The sequence below is a fragment of the Stenella coeruleoalba genome, assembly GCF_951394435.1.
Source record: "Stenella coeruleoalba genome assembly, chromosome: 5".
Lineage (NCBI taxonomy): Eukaryota > Metazoa > Chordata > Mammalia > Artiodactyla > Delphinidae > Stenella > Stenella coeruleoalba.
The window spans coordinates 6,763,257-6,779,232 of NC_137150.1; the positions used below are offsets into that span (position 1 = coordinate 6,763,257).

The 15,976-nt window shown below is 38.6% G+C and overlaps 1 pseudogene across 1 annotated transcript in view; it reads left to right on the forward strand.

Annotated features, from left to right (window-relative positions):
- The window catches only part of LOC307187029 (nuclear receptor subfamily 2 group C member 2-like), a 135,333-nt pseudogene extending 127,405 nt beyond the window's left edge, over window positions 1–7,928 (forward strand). Inside the window, exons 4-5 of the transcript in view lie at window positions 6,474–6,655; window positions 6,787–7,928. The product of the transcript in view is annotated as a nuclear receptor subfamily 2 group C member 2-like (transcript). The remainder of the gene's footprint in view (window positions 1–6,473; window positions 6,656–6,786) is intronic.
- Window positions 7,929–15,976: the final 8,048 nt, after the last annotated feature.

Below are 15,976 nucleotides of genomic sequence, written 5' to 3' on the forward strand. Positions count from 1 at the left end.
AAAGTGCTACAGGATGTCGTGGGTGAGGTTAGACTTATAAAAACAAGACATTTTAAAATGTAGGGGACTATTTGCATTCTTGTAGAGAGGGTAACTTTCTTAGATCAGGTTCCCTGGGAAGCAGATTCTGAGAAAGAATATCACATAGAAATTTTATTGGAGAATGCCCTTAGGACCAACTGTGGGGAAGTGAAGGAGGCAGGATTAGGCAGAAGGAGAAATTGAACTGAGATGCAATTCCCACAAGGTCCTCAACCCTGCATAGCTCTGGAGCTGGGATGGCCCCTCAATGTGGTCCCATCTCGCCACAAGCTGACCCAGCCCTTAATCCAGACCCGACCAGTTATTGAATGAGAGCTGCCCCTGGGAAGGGATGTGACCTTGGGTGAGGCGTCTTTCTTCCACTGAGAGCTGTACCTAGAGGATGACCTGCCAGCCATCAACATGACATGAAGGGCTGGGGGAAGTGCCCCACGGCGTCCACCAAAGCCACCATGCAGAGGATTGAAGGAGAGACTGTGGCAAAATGCCTGAAAGAACTGGCCAACTGAAAGACGAGTTCTTCATTTGCCTCTTACAAAGAAATCAAGAGATCCAAATGTGCTGACCTTGGCTATAGTGACAACTAGAAGACACAAGGATGTGACACACCACAAAAAATTCAGTCTAACAATAGACGAAAACATAGCTACTTTTTTTTTAACATCTTTATTGGAGTATAATTGCTTTACAATGGTGTGTTAGTTTCTGCTGTATTACAAAGTGAATCAGCTATATGTATACATATATACCCCATATCCCCTCCCTCTTGTGTCTCCCTCCCACCCTCCCTATCCCACCCCTCTAGGTGGTCACAAAGCACTGAGCTGATCTCTCTATGCTATGCAGCTGCTTCCCACTAGCTCTCTATTTTACATTTGGTAGTGTATATATGTCAATGCTACTCTCTCACTTCGTTCCAGCTTACCCTTCCCCCTCCCCGTGTCCTCAAGTCCATTCTCTACATCTGTGTCTTTATTCCTGTCCTCCCCTAGGTTCATCTGAACCATTTTTTTTTACATGTTATTTCCAGAACTTATGTAGCCTAAAAAACTCTAATGCATGCACACTTAAGAAACCTGGAAAATTGTTTCAACTTGTGAAAAAGCTTCAATAGTTTCAGTGCATGTTAAACCTAGATGTTAAAATCTTTCAAAAAGATACATGCACTTCAGTGTTCAGAGCAGCATTATTTACAGTTGACAAGGTATGGAAGCAACCTAAATGTCCATCAACAGATGAATGGATAAAGATAATGTGATATATATATAGTGGAATACTACTCAGCCATAAAACAGAATGAATTTTTGCCATTTGCAGCAACATGGATGGACTTGGAGGGCATTATGCTAAGTGAAATAAGTCACACAGAGAAAGACAAATACTGTATGATATCACACATATGTGGAATCTAAAAAATACAACAAACTAGTAAATATAACAGAAAAGAAGCAGACTTACAGATATAGAGACCAAACCAGTGGTTATCAGTGGGGAGAGGGAAGGGGGAGGGGCATTATAAGGGTAGGAGATTAATAGGTGCAAACTATTAGGTATAAAATAAGCTACAAGGACATATTGTAAAACACAAAGAATATAGCCAATATTTTATAATAACTGTAAATAGAGTATAACCTTTAAAAATTGTGAATCACTATATTGTACACTTATAACATATAATATTGTACAGCAACTACACTTCAATTTTTTTAAAAAAGAAAAAAAGACCTAGATGTTAAAACTTTTAAAATTATAAACCTTCACTAGATAAAAATTTCCTAGTTATTTTTTAACAATAATATTTAAGTAATTTTGAATTAGCTTTAAACAATGACAATTACAATTTGGAAAGCATAGTCAAAGATATGCTTTTTCCATTTGGATTAACATATTGTTGGAAGAACTTTTTCAACCATGACAGCCAATAAAATCAAGTATCTAAATAAATTGAAAACATAGGCTTTTGAATTTCTACATCACAAAATGTTAAACCAGGTTTTTTAATTAAAGTATCTGATCACGCAATGATGCGAGGCTTAAATTGCATACTTATTCAGAACCAGGATAATTCAGCAGCTCAAAGCTCCTGGGCTCCCACAATTCCCCAGTTGAAATGCCCATTCTCTTCTTTCTAGGCTCCAGCTCCTAGACTGTGTCTGGTTATCCTCCTTAACACTTAGTAGAGCAGCCTCCAAGCCTTTATCTCCATGTATCACCATCAGTAAAAAAACGTTTAAGCATGTAGCTCCTTTTATTTGTTTATAAATTATACACATGTTCTACACTACTGACAAATTATCTATCTTATGTAACATATACAAAAATACAAATGTAAACAGATAAGACAATTCTTGCCCAAAATGCATAAATTATGAAGAAACATCAGGCAACTCCAAATGAAGAAAGAGTCTCTAATGTAACTTGTATTTACTCTTCAAAAATGTTATGGTCCAGCTACATGTAAAAGAATGAAATTAGAACACTTCCTAACACCATACACAAAAATAAACTCAAAATAGATTAAAGACCTAAATGTAAGGCCAGACCCTATAAAACTCTTAGAGGAAAACATAGGCAGAACACTCTATGACATAAATCACAGCAAGATCCTTTTTGACCCACCTCCCAGAGTAAGGGAAATAAAAACGAAAATAAACAAATGGGACCGAATGAAACTTAAAAGCTTTTGCACAGCAAAGGAAACCATAAACAAGACAAAAAGACAACCCTGAGAATAGAAGAAAATATTTGTAAATGAAGCAACTGGCAGAGGATTAATCTCTAAAATATACAAGCAGCTCATGCAGCTCAATATCACAAAAACAAACAACCCAGTCCAAAAATGGGCAGAAGACCTATATAGACATTTCTCCAAAGAAGACATACAGTTGGCCAACAAATGCATGAAAAGATGCTCAACATCACTAATCATCAGAGAAATGCAAATCAAAACCACAATGAGGTATTGCCTCACATGGGTCAGAATGGCTATCATCAAAAAATCTACAAACAATAAATGCTGGAGAAGGTGTGGAGAAAAAGGAACCCTCCTGCACTGTTGGAGGGAATGTAAATTGATACAGCCACTATGGAGAACAGTACGGAGGTTCCTTAAAAAAGTAAAAATAGAACTACCATACAACCCAGCAATCCCACTACTGGGCATATACCCTGAGAAAACCATAATTCAAAAAGAGCCATGTACCACGATGTTCATTGCAGCACTATTTACAGTAGCCAAGACATGGAAGCAACCTAAATGTCCATCAACAGATGATTGGATAAAGAAGATGTGCCACGTATATGCAATGGAATATTACTCAGCCATAAAAAGGAACAAAATTGAGTCATTTGTAGTGAGTTTGATGGACCTAGAGTCTGTCATACAGAGTGAAGTAAGTCAGAAAGAGAAAAACAAATACCATATGCTAACGCATATGTATGAAATTTTAAAAAGCAATACTGATGAACCTAGTGGCAGGGCAGGAATAAAGACACAGACGTAGAGAACAGACTTGAGGGCACGAGGGTGGGGGGAAAGGGGAAGCTGGGATGAAGTAAGAGAGTAGCATTGATGTATATATACTACCAAATGTAAAATGGATGGCTAGTGGGAAGCTGCTGCATAGCACAGGGAGATCAGCTCGGTGCTTTGTGACCACCTAGAGGAGTGGGATAGGGAGGGTGGGAGGGAGACACAGGAGCGAGGGGATATGGGGATATATGTATACATATAGCTGATTCACTTTGTTGTACAGCAGAAACTAACACAACATTGTAATGCATTTATACTCCAATAAAGATGTAAAAAAATATATATTTTGGACAAACAATATAGAGAAAAGAACTTTTTAAAAAATTTTATTTATTTATTTATTTATTATTATTATTATTTTGGCTGCCGTTGGGTCCTTGTTGCTGTGCATGGGCTTTCTCTAGTTGCAGCAAGCAGGGGCTACTCTTTGTTGCGGTGCTCAGGCTTCTCATTGTGGTGGCTTCTCTTGTTGTGGAGCACGGGCTCTAGACGTGTGGACTTCATTAGTTGCAGCATGCAGGCTCAGTACTTGTGGCTCACAGGCTCTAGAGTACAGGTTCAGTAGTTGTGGTGCACAGGCTTAGCTGCTCCGTGGCATGTGGGATCTTCCCAGACCAGGGCTGGAACCCGTGTCCCCTGCATTGGCAGGCGGGTTCTTAACCACTGTGCCACCAGGGAAGCCTGAAAAGTACTTTTTATAATAACAAAATAGAAAATTAAAATTTTTAAAATAATGTTATAGTCATGAAAGACAAAGATTTAGAAACTGTTCCAAGTTGGAGTGACAACTAAATGCAATGCATGATCCAGGGTTGGATCTTGAACTCATAAAGGAAATTTTGGAGAAAATAGGCAAACTTTGAGTGGGATGTGTGGATTATATCGTCATGTTAGATGAATGTCAATTTCATAATTTTGATTTTTGCATTGTAAATACACTCTAAATATTAAGGGTTACAGGGCATCATGTATGCAACTTATTTTCAAGTAGTTCAGGAAAAACTAAAACCCACAGTCAATGTATGTGTATGTATTTGTGTGTGTGTATGTGTGTGTGTGTGTTTGTGTGCATGTAGAGAGACAGAGAGTAAAAGAATGCAAATATGAACAATATCAACATTTTGAAAATCTGGCTGAAGGATATACAGAGCTCTATAGATCTTTGCACTACTTTTGTGAATTTTCTGTAAATCTGAAATTGTTTCAAAGCAAGAAACGTTAAAAATTTAATACAAACCAAACAGAACAAAAAATCCTTTGAAAAGATGACACAAAAAATAGAAACTAGTTTTAAAGTTTCCAGTTATTATTAGTACAATACAGTGTATTGATTTTATTAAATTACTAATAACTTTAACTAGTTTTAAAGTATTCTAGTTATTATTAGCACAAAACAATGTATCGATTTTATTAAAATACTAATAACTTTTTCAATATGAGACTACTAATAGTTGTAGATATTTGTCCTGTCCTCTTCTTTATGAAACTGTTCCAGAGGAAAACCTTCAGTGAACTTTGCATTCATAAAAAATTAAATTAAGTTTCCAGATCATAAAACCAACCCCTCTCTTAAAACATTAGATTTAAAACTTTTAAAAGTTTTAAAACTTAAAACTTTTTATGGGTTAACATTTAATATTTGAGAATTAATGAATCATAAGCAATTTAACAAATACATTTAACATCTATTTCCAACTGAAAGGTTTAAATTATTTTATTTAAGATAATGTTTACATTTTCTCAAGAAATAAAATAGAAATGCTTTCCTATAAGACACTTAAAGTCATGTTCTAATCCTTTTCCACATTTCTGGTTCTCCCTTCCCTGTTAGTTTCAAAATAGGGTGACACCCTCAGAGTAGTCAGGATTTGGAATATCATGTAGGAGGAAGTGGTAATAGTTTTAACTGCAAAAAGTTGTTCTTCCTGAGACCTTCCCTTCTACCCCCTCCTCTTTCGGATCCCCAAAGAATGGTAAACTGATACAGTCGAGGGCTTCCCTGGTGGCACAGTGGTTAAGAATCTGCCCGCCAATGCAGGGGACACTGGTTCAAGCCCTGGTCCGGGAAGATCCCACATGCTGCGGAGCAGCTAAGCCCGTGCGCCACAACTACTGAGCCTGCGCTCTAGAGCCCGCGAGCCACAACTACTGAGCCCGCGAGCAACAACTACTGAAGCCTGCTCACCTAGAGCTCGTGCTCCGCAACAAGAGAAGCCACCGCAATGAGAAGCCCGTGCACCGCAACGAAGAGTAGCCCCTGCTTGCCACAGCTAGAGAAAGCCCGCGCACAGCAACGAAGACCCAATGCAGCCAAAAATTAATAACTAAAAAGTAAATTAAAAAAAAATGATACAGTCGAGTCATTAGTGTCATAGACTAATCCCTCGCTGTCTCCTTACTTCAGCTCTTCTGACCTTTCTTGACCAGCTGACTCATGAAAAGGAAAGCCTGCTGTCCCCAAATTCAGAGGGATGGGAACTGTGCACTGACTTCAGAAGAGCATGTGAAGGATTAATACACAATCACTTTAATTACACACACAGACCACAAAATGCATATCAACATAGATTATGTTTTATTTGAGTATTTGTATTTCATTAGTGTGTAATACAAGTTATAGTGAGGGTTTATGTAATTCTGAAATAAGGTTCTTTTTTTTTTTTTGCGGTACACGGGCCTCTCACTGTTTTGGCCTCTCCCGTTGCGGAGCACAGGCTCCAGACGCACAGGCTCAGCGGCCATGGCTCACGGGCCCAGCTGCTCCGTGGCATGTGGGATCCTCCTGGACTGGGGCACGAACCCGTGTCCCCTGCATCGGGAGGCGGACTCTCAACCACTGCACCACCAGGGAAGCCCCTGAAATAAGGTTCTTGAATAACATTGTGTCATGTCTCCCCAGAGCAACGGCCCTCAAACACTAAGAGCCATTTAATGAAGGTACCTACCAACAGCCCAAGTGCCCCCAAAACTCTGTCACAAATCTACTGTGTAGACAACATTACTGAGTACTCTGTTTTACACGTGGAATTTGACGAGGAAGAAAGCTATGTGCAAGAAATCACACTTCAGCAGTCTGCCCACGTATAGGTAATGAACCACAAGCATCCTCCGTGAACACTCCTCCACAGATGTACACGATCAAAGGTCCCAGACTCACAGACATAGAAAACAAACCTACCAAAAGGGGAAGGATCGGGGGAGGGATAAATTAGGAGTTTGGGATTAGTGAACAGAAGCCCTTTGAAGTGCAAAGGGAAAAACCAAGCAATTGTGCTGCTTCAACTGAGAAAAATCTTTATCCAGAAGGATCCAGAAATCCTCTGATAGCCACTCCCACATTTGTGGCAGACAAAGTAGATCAAGACAAATAGGTCTTGATCCGGGATGCTTGTGAACTGGATGCAGCCTTTCATACATGAGGATGGTACCCTTCTCCTGACCACGGATTCCGAGGCTGAAACAAGCAGCTCTGGGCACACTGGCAAATGGAGTAACCGCCTTTGTCAACCTAAGTGAATCCCTTAACAGTGGTGATGCTTCAGAAATACGGTAGGAGGACCAATCTGCAAGTGAGATTACTCGGGCATGTAATACCTTCGCTAAAGCACTTAATACGACAGAAAGCTCCTTGCCTCCAAGCCTGGCAGGTGGGATAGACACCAGTGGAGGAGGGAACATCTATGTCATCAGTAGAGACCAGTCCACACTCATCATTCAGGTCCAAGCCCTCCTCCTTTTAAACACTCACATCACATGACCAGCCCAATTCTAGAGTACCTCAACGTGTACTACCTCTGCAAGTCTACGTTCTGCCTGCTTTTCCTCTCCATGCACTGGGCCAGGTCAACCCCAGCCCTTCAGGTACTTGGGAAGGACTGCAAAACCAGCCTGTTGCAAGCCTGCTGAAATGAGCTCTTCACCCTTGGACTGGCCCAGATCATGAGTCTTTCCATTACCTTGTGGCCATAGTCAATCAGCTGCAGAAGATATCCAGGAAGATAAACTTTCTGGCAAGCAGATAAAGCAAGTCGTGGAGCACATCTGGAAGCTTCAGGAGTTGTGTAAAAGCTGTAGTTTTCTTTACCCCCCATCATCCAGGTTTGGCTAGCACAAGCCAGATTTTAAAATTCCAAGAAAGGCACAGATGGAGGATTATTTTCAGAAAACCTACTCAGAAGACACCTACTGATTGGTCCAGATTCTCAACCGCCTGCTGGCCCTCAGGCTGATGAGCTCTAACATAACCGAAGAACTTTTTTTTACTGATCTCATTGGCAATGTTTCCATAGACAGCATAATCCCCTACATCCTCAAGAAGAAGATGGCAGAGTATAATGGCCAGATAGATCACTGATGCCAATCTATAGAGCACACCACACACCTGCTGAGAAGCACAAGGATCCACCCAGGACCGCTCAGATACAAAGAAAATGAAGTCGTGGTATTTTGGTATGTGCAAATATTTCCAGTATGTTAGTCATTTCCTACCTGGTTTCTTCTTACCTGTTAATATCAGACACAAGCAACTAAAAGACTAATAGGCTCTTTTCCTGCCATAAGAAATGTTTTAATGCCTTTTGATGAAGCAGCAGATTTTGGAACAATCTTTTAACTCAATCTGTATTTAGAAATTGTCAAAACACAAAAAACAATGTTTTATAATGTCAGAGACTAGTATTAAAGAAAACTAAGAGAAAACTCTTGAAAAACAAAGAAGCCTTATATTCCATGGTAAATTCTAATTCATTTTAAAAAACCTTAAGCTAGACATTTGCAAATAATTTGCTATTAACAGTCCATTGAATGCTCAACTTGTCACCTAAGAAGTTTTATGAATAGTGTTTTTAAGAACACAGTAAAGTAAGTAGATAGGATGACAGAATTCAAGCCAATATTCTCCTGACCGCTTCCAAAGAAGAATAAAGCCACAAAGGATTACTATGCCCTTTTGCCTTGTACTTATTATAGTAATTTGCGTTAATATGGTTTGTGAAGGTTTTCTCATTATATTCAAGAAAGCAGCTAATTGCCTATTAACAACAGTTGTCCTTTTAAAAGAAAAAAAAGATTAAAGCTTAGCAAAAATAAAATTGTTTAGACAAGATCTGATTTTAAAATTTCAAGAAGTGGTTAGATAACCTGTGCTTTTATTTACTTATTATGTGTTAAGTAGACTATATTCCAACGTGTAGATAGACACATTTTTTAAATTATTGCCCCCCTAAAATTATTCCTACTCACTGAATTTTCACTTACCTATGCCCTTATGATTAAGCATTTGGTGGAAAATCAATACTACGTATTGAAATAAGGAATGTATGTAAAATTACACTAGAACTCTTACATGCCTACTGCTTATTTTTAAAGACAAGAATTAACCACATAAATGCTGTTAATTCACCTGGCAATAATTGCTATTATGTTGCCCTTCTTTTAGATGCAAAAAGAAAAGAAAATTAAAAGTTGACTACCGGGGCTTCCCAGGTGGCGCAGTGGTTGAGAGTCCGCCTGCAGATGCAGGGGAGACGGGTTCGTGCCCCGGTCCGGGAAGATCCCACATGCCGCGGAGCGGCTGGTCCCGTGAGCCATGGCCGCTGAGCCTGCACGTCCGGAGCATGTTCTCCGCAACGGGAGAGGCCACAACAGTGAGAGGCCCACATACCACAAAAAAAAAAAAAAAAAGTTGACTACCATTAACTGGGCAAGAAATGAAAAAGTAGCAACTTCTATGATTTTTGTTTGTTTGTTTGTTTTTTTGTGTGGTACGCGGGCCTCTCACTGTTGTGGCCTCTCCTGTTGCGGAGCACAGGCTCCGGACGCGCAGGCTCAGTGGCCATGGCTCATGGGCCCAGCTGGTCCGCGGCATGTGGGATCTTCCCGGACAGGGGCACGAACCTGTGTCCCCTGCATCGGCAGGCGGGAAGCCCTATGATTATTCTTAATTGAAATTTTACTGAGATAATTTTAGATTCACATGTAGTCGTAAGAAATTATACGGAGATACCTTGTACACTTTGGCCAGTTTATCCCAATGATAACATTTTGCAAAACTGTAGTATAATATCACATCCAGGATATTGACATTGATACAATCCATCAATCTTAATAAGATTTCCTCATTTTTCTTGTACTACTCATCTGTTGAGTGTGTGTATGTATGAAGTTCTATATTATTACCTGTGTAGGTTTACACATCCACCACCACATTCAAGATAAATCATAAAAGCTAAAACTATAGAACTCTTAGAAGAAAACAAAGGTGTAAATCTTTGTGACCTGGGACTAGACAATGGTTTCTTAGATATGACACCAAAAGTGCAAGCAATAGCAATAAATAAATAAGACTTTATAAAAATTAAAAACCTTTGTGCTTCAGTGTACAGTGTTAAGAAAGTGAAAAGACAACTTACTGAATGGGAGAAAATTTTTACAACTCATATATCTGGTAAGAGTTTTTTTATTTTATTTTTTTATTTTTTATGGGTTTTTTTTAACATCTTTTTTGGAGTATAATTGCTTTGCAATGGTGTGTTAGTTTCTGCTGTATAACATAGTGAGTCAGCTATACGTATACATATATCCCCATTTCCCCTCCCTTTTGCATCTCCCACCCGCCCTGCCTACCCCACCCCTCTAGGTGGTCACAAAGCACCGAGTTGATCTCCCTGTGCTATGCGGCTGCTTCCCACTAGCTATCTATTTTACATTTGGTAGTGTATATATGTCCATGACACTCTCTCACTTCGTCCCAGCTTACCCTTCCCCCTCTCTTTGTCCTCGAGTCCATTCTCTACATCTGTGTCTTTATTCCTGTTCTCTCCCTACGTTCTTCAAACTATTTTTTTTTTTTAGATTCCACATATATGTGTTAGCATACAGTATTTGTTTTTCTCTTTCTGACTTAACTTCATTCTGTATGACAGACTCTAGGTCCATCCACCTCACTACAAATAACTCAGTTTCGTTTCTTTTTATGGCTGAGTAATATTCCGTTGTATATATGTGCCACATCTTCTTTATCCATTCATCTGTTGATGGACACTTAGGTTGCTTCCATGTCCTGGCTATTGTAAATAGTGCTGCAGTGAACATTGTGGTACATGACTCTTTTTGAATTATGGTTTTCTCAGGGTATATGTCCAGTAGTGGGATTGCTGGATCATATGGTAGTTCTATTTTTAGTTTTTTAAGGAACCTCCATACTGTCCTCCATAGTGGCTGTATCAATTTACATTCCCACCAACAGTGATAAGAATTGCTTGTCTAAAATATATAAAGATCTTAAAGAACTCTTATAAGTAAATAATAGAAAAAAACACATTTTTTAAATGGGCAAATTATCTCAATAGACATTTTTCCAAGGAAGAGGTACAAATGGCCCAAAAACATGAAAAATTGCTCAGTATCATTAGCACATCAGAGAAATGCATATCAAAACTATAGTGAGACACAACTTTACACCCATAGGATGGCTAGAATCAAAAAGAAGGATAGTAAGTGTTGGTGAAAATGTAGAGACATTTGAACCCTCACATTCTGCTAATAGGAATGTAAAATCAGGCAGCTGCTTTGAAAAGCACTCTGGCAGTTCTCAAATGGTTATATGTGGAATTACGATATGACTTAGCAATTCTACTCTTAGGGATATATCCAAAAGAAATGAAAATATATGCTCACACACAAAAAAATGTTTATAGCAGAATTATTCATAATGGCCAAAAATCAGAAAGAACCTATATGTTTACCAACATATGAATGGATAAATAAAACGTGGCATAGCCATACAATGACATATTACTTGGCAATAAAAAGAAATAAGTTATGCATACATATGCTACATCATAGATGAACCTTGAAATTACTGTACTAAGTGGAAGAAGCTAGTCACAAAAAATCACATATTTCATGATTTCGTTTATATGAAATATACAAAATTGGCAAATCTGTAGAGACAGAAAATCGGTTAGTGTTTGCCTAGGGCTGTGGGGGGGAGTTGGAGAGAAGTAGGGAATGACTTCTAGTAGTTATGGGGGTTCTTTTTAGAGTGATGAAAATGCTCTAAAACTGAGTGTGAGGATGGTTGCAAATATTTGTGAATATACTAAAAACCATTGATTTGTATGCACTTCAAATGGGTGAATTGTATGGTATGTGAATTATAACTCAATAAAGTTATTATTTATTTTTTAAATGTTAGCAAAAAGGCAAATCACGAGGGCCCTTCATGCTGTGCTTTTATAACCATATCCACCTTTTCCCACCCCTTCTTATCCTCATTTCTATTCAGTGGCAATTATTAATCTGCCCTCTATTTCTAATAGTTTGTTATTTAGAAAATGTTACATAAATGAAATCATACACAGTGTAACATTTTGGGATTGACTTTTTTTGCTCAACAAAATTTCTTGGAGATTCCTCCAAACTGTTGCATGTATCAATAGTTCGTTTCTTTCTATTTGTTACTTTTGGTTTGGATGCACCATAATTTCTTTAACCATTCACCTCTTGAAAGACATCTGGGATGGTTCCTGTTTGGGGCTGTTAGAAATAAAGCTCCTAGGAACATTCATGTACAAGTTTTTGCATCAAAATAAGTTTTTATTTCTCTGTGGAGCGGGACGGGGCGGTGGTGGGGGAATGCCCAATAGGGCAGTAGCTGGATTATATGGTAATCTGGTATACAGTTTTTTAAGAAACTGCCTGTTTTCCAGAGTAGCTGTATCATTTTACATTCCCACCAGCAATGTACGAGTGACCCAGTTTTTCCACATGCTCATCAGAATTTGGTGTTAGTATTTATTGTGTTAGTCATTCTGATAGGTGTGTAGTGAGATCTCATTGTGGTTTTAATTTGCATTTCCTTGATGGCTAGTCCTGTTAAACGTTTTTTCCTGTGCTTCTCTGCCACCTGTTTATCCTCATCAGTGAAATGTCTGTGCCTGCTTTTTGCTCATTTTCTAATTGGATTGTATGTTACTGTTGAGTTTGTGATGTTCTTTATTTGTTTAAAATACTAGTCCTTTTTGGATAGGTGTTGTATTAGTTTCCCAGCGCTGCTGGAACAAATTACCACAAACTGTGTGTCTTAAAACAATGGAAATTTATTCTCTCACCATTCTAGAGACTAGAAGTTCAAAATAAAGGTATCAGCAGGGTTCCACTTCCTCTGGAAGAAAAGCCGTCCTTTGCCTCTTGCAGCTTCTAGTGGCTGTCAGCATTCCTGGGCTTGTGGCCACTGCCCTCTCTCTTCTCTGTCTTCACATCACCTTCTCCTCTGTCTGTTTGCCTGGTGGCTGCATCACTCCAGTCTCTGCCTCCATCGCACTCACTTCTCTTCTCTGTGTACTTGTCCAATTTCCCTCTGCCTCTTCCTTACAAGGACACTTGTGATAGCATTTAGGGCCCACTTGGATAACCTCAAATAATCTTATCTCAAAATCTTTAGCTTAATTACATCTACAAAGACCCTTTTTCCAAATAAAATAACATTTACAAGTTCCAGAGGTCAGGACTTGATAGTTTTAAGCAGCCATTATTCACCCTATCATGAGTGGTTTGCAAACATTTTTCTCCCAGGCAGTAGCTTGTCTTTTTATCCTTTTAACAGGATCTTTCACAGGGCAAAAGTTTTTTATTTCGATGAGGTACACTTTATCAATATTTCCTTTTATGGATCATGCTTTTGGCATCTTTTTTTTAGATGGGCTATTAGAGAAGCAAATAAGTGAGACCTGTCTATTTTAAGCACTGGCTGAAGAGTCATGTCTGCAACCCAAAACAGTCATTACAGGAGGAAATGTGGGCTGCAATAGAAGTTAAAGAAAATTTATTTGTGCCCTCTGTAATGTGTGAAGGCCTTGATAGCAAGTGGACAGAATAACACAGATAAAGCTATATTTTAAAAGGAAAAAAAAAAAGTTAACTTTGTCTTTTGCCACTTTGGGAAGTAAACTCAGCCATCCTGCCCTGGCATTATAGTAGCAAAGGATTAGAATCAAACTGAATCCTGAGGAACAAACTAACAGAGTAATTCTAGATTGATTATGAACCTGAGAAAAAAATATAGCTATAAAAAACATTATTGTACTAATCAAAATTTGAATATAAATTGTAGATGAAGTAATAGCATTGTATCAATGTAAAATTTTCTGATTTTGATCATTGTGCTGAGGCTGTGTGAGAGAATGTCTTTTTTTCCTAGGAGATACATGATAAGGTTTTTTTTTTTAATTTTATTAAAGTATAGTTGATTTACAATGTTGTTAATTTCTACTGTACAGCAAAGTGACAGTTATACATATATATATTCTTCTTCACATTCTTTTCCACTATGGTTTATCACAGGATACTGAATATAGTTCCCTGTGCTATACAGTAGGACCTTGTTGTTTATCCATTCTGTATATAATAGTTTGCATCTACTAATCCCAAACTCCCAGTACTTCCCTCCTCCACCACTCCCTTCCCCTTGGCAACAAGTCTGCGTCTGTGAGTCTGTTTCTGTTTCATAGATATGTTCATTTGTGTTGTATTTTAGATTCCACATATAAGTGATATCATATGGTATTTGTCTTTCTCTTTCTGACTTACTTCACTTAGTATGATAATCTCTAGGTCCATCCATGTTGCTGCAAATGGCATTATTTCGTCCTTTTTTATGGCTGAGTAGTATTCCATTGCATATATGTACCACATCTTCTTTATCCATTCATCTATCCATGTACATTTAGGTTGTTTCCATGTCCTGGCTATTGTGAATAGTGCTGCTATGAACATAGGGGTGCATGTATCTTTTCGAATTACAGTTTTGTCTGGGTATATGCTGAGGAGTGGGATCATAATAAGGTTTTTCGTAGTAGCGGAACCGTGTCTCCAACTTGCTTTCAAATGGAATAGATCTGTTTCCAGGTGGAGACGGGAACATAGATCACTCTCCAAAAAGGGGTTTAGAACCTAAGTGTCAAGAGGATGGGTAGCCAAAGACACCAGGTGCCCTAGAGTTTGTCGCTTACCACAGTGGTTCTCAGATTTGGCTGAATCCCAAGGAAGCTTTTAAGAACACTTAGTGCCTTAGCATCTCTCCATCTCTCTAGTCACCAAATCAAGATATCTGGGGGTGGGCACTAGATGGTAATTTTTACTATCCCCAGGTGATTCCAATGCGGTGTTTGAGAATCACTGTCTTAGTTTTGCTCCTCAAAATGTGCTCCATAGACCAGAAGCATCAGCAACACCTGGGAACTTGTTAGAAATACAGACTCTCAGGCCCAGCCTCAAGTCTACTGAATCAGAAGCCGCATTTTAACAAGATCCCCAAGTGATTTATGTGCACGTAAAAATCTGATGAATATATATCTGGAGAACTCATAAAGAAGAGAAAGGCCCAGAGTCCCGAAGGTAGAATAAGGCCCATGCCTCTGTGTTTTTACCAAGTTCCCCAGTGAAAGAGTTTCAATATGTGACTGTCCTAGTCTGTCTCTTAGATAAGGCAAAACTTACCTTCCCTCAGTGCATTGTCCCAATCTGACAGAATTCACTAACCACTGTTAAAAGGAATAATCCACTATTGAATGTCCTGCCACTGAGGCAATTTAATAGGATAAGGTACAAGTGTCTCAAGTCAACCATATTTTATTTTTATTATAACTCTATCCTAAATCATGACCAAAGTCTGAGGCTATTAATAAACACTGCATTTCTATTTGAACAAAATAATATCTAAAACACAAAAATGCTGGAAAATAGTGTTAGCATTTTCTCCTATTGTTTCACATTGCACGTGAAGCTGAGACATTTCACGTGTAGCTAGCCATGCTCATATAATAGCAGTGCCATAGGTAATCTAAGAAATAGTGTGGGGTTTTGCAAGTGTGTGGGCATCTCTTGCCTATTCTGGAAACCATATTCTGGGTGCCGTATCTCCTTTGCCGTTTGCCTCTTTCTCATTGTCAGCCCCTCCCTCACTGACACATGGTGCCGTCTTAGGTAAAACTGACCTTTTCTTGCTGGGGCGGGGGGGTTAAGTTAGGAGACTGGCATTAACATACACACTACTATATATAAAATATATAAACAACAAGGACCTGTTATATAGCACAGGGAACTCTATTCAACATTCTGCAATAACCTAAATGGGAAAAGAATCTGAAGAGGAATAGATATATGTATAACTGAATCACTTTGCTGTACACCTGAAACTAACACAACATTGTCAATCAACTATACTTCCATTAAAAAAAAAGAAAAAGAAAAAAAACCTGAGCTTCTCTCAGCCCACACTTCCTTTCTAGTCTTTCGGCAGTTTGTAGGGCAAAGAAAGATCCTGTTTACTGGAAGAAAGGTCTTCCAAAAGAAATTATAAAATAACAGTAAATGGAATTAAGATTTCTAAGGATAAACCAC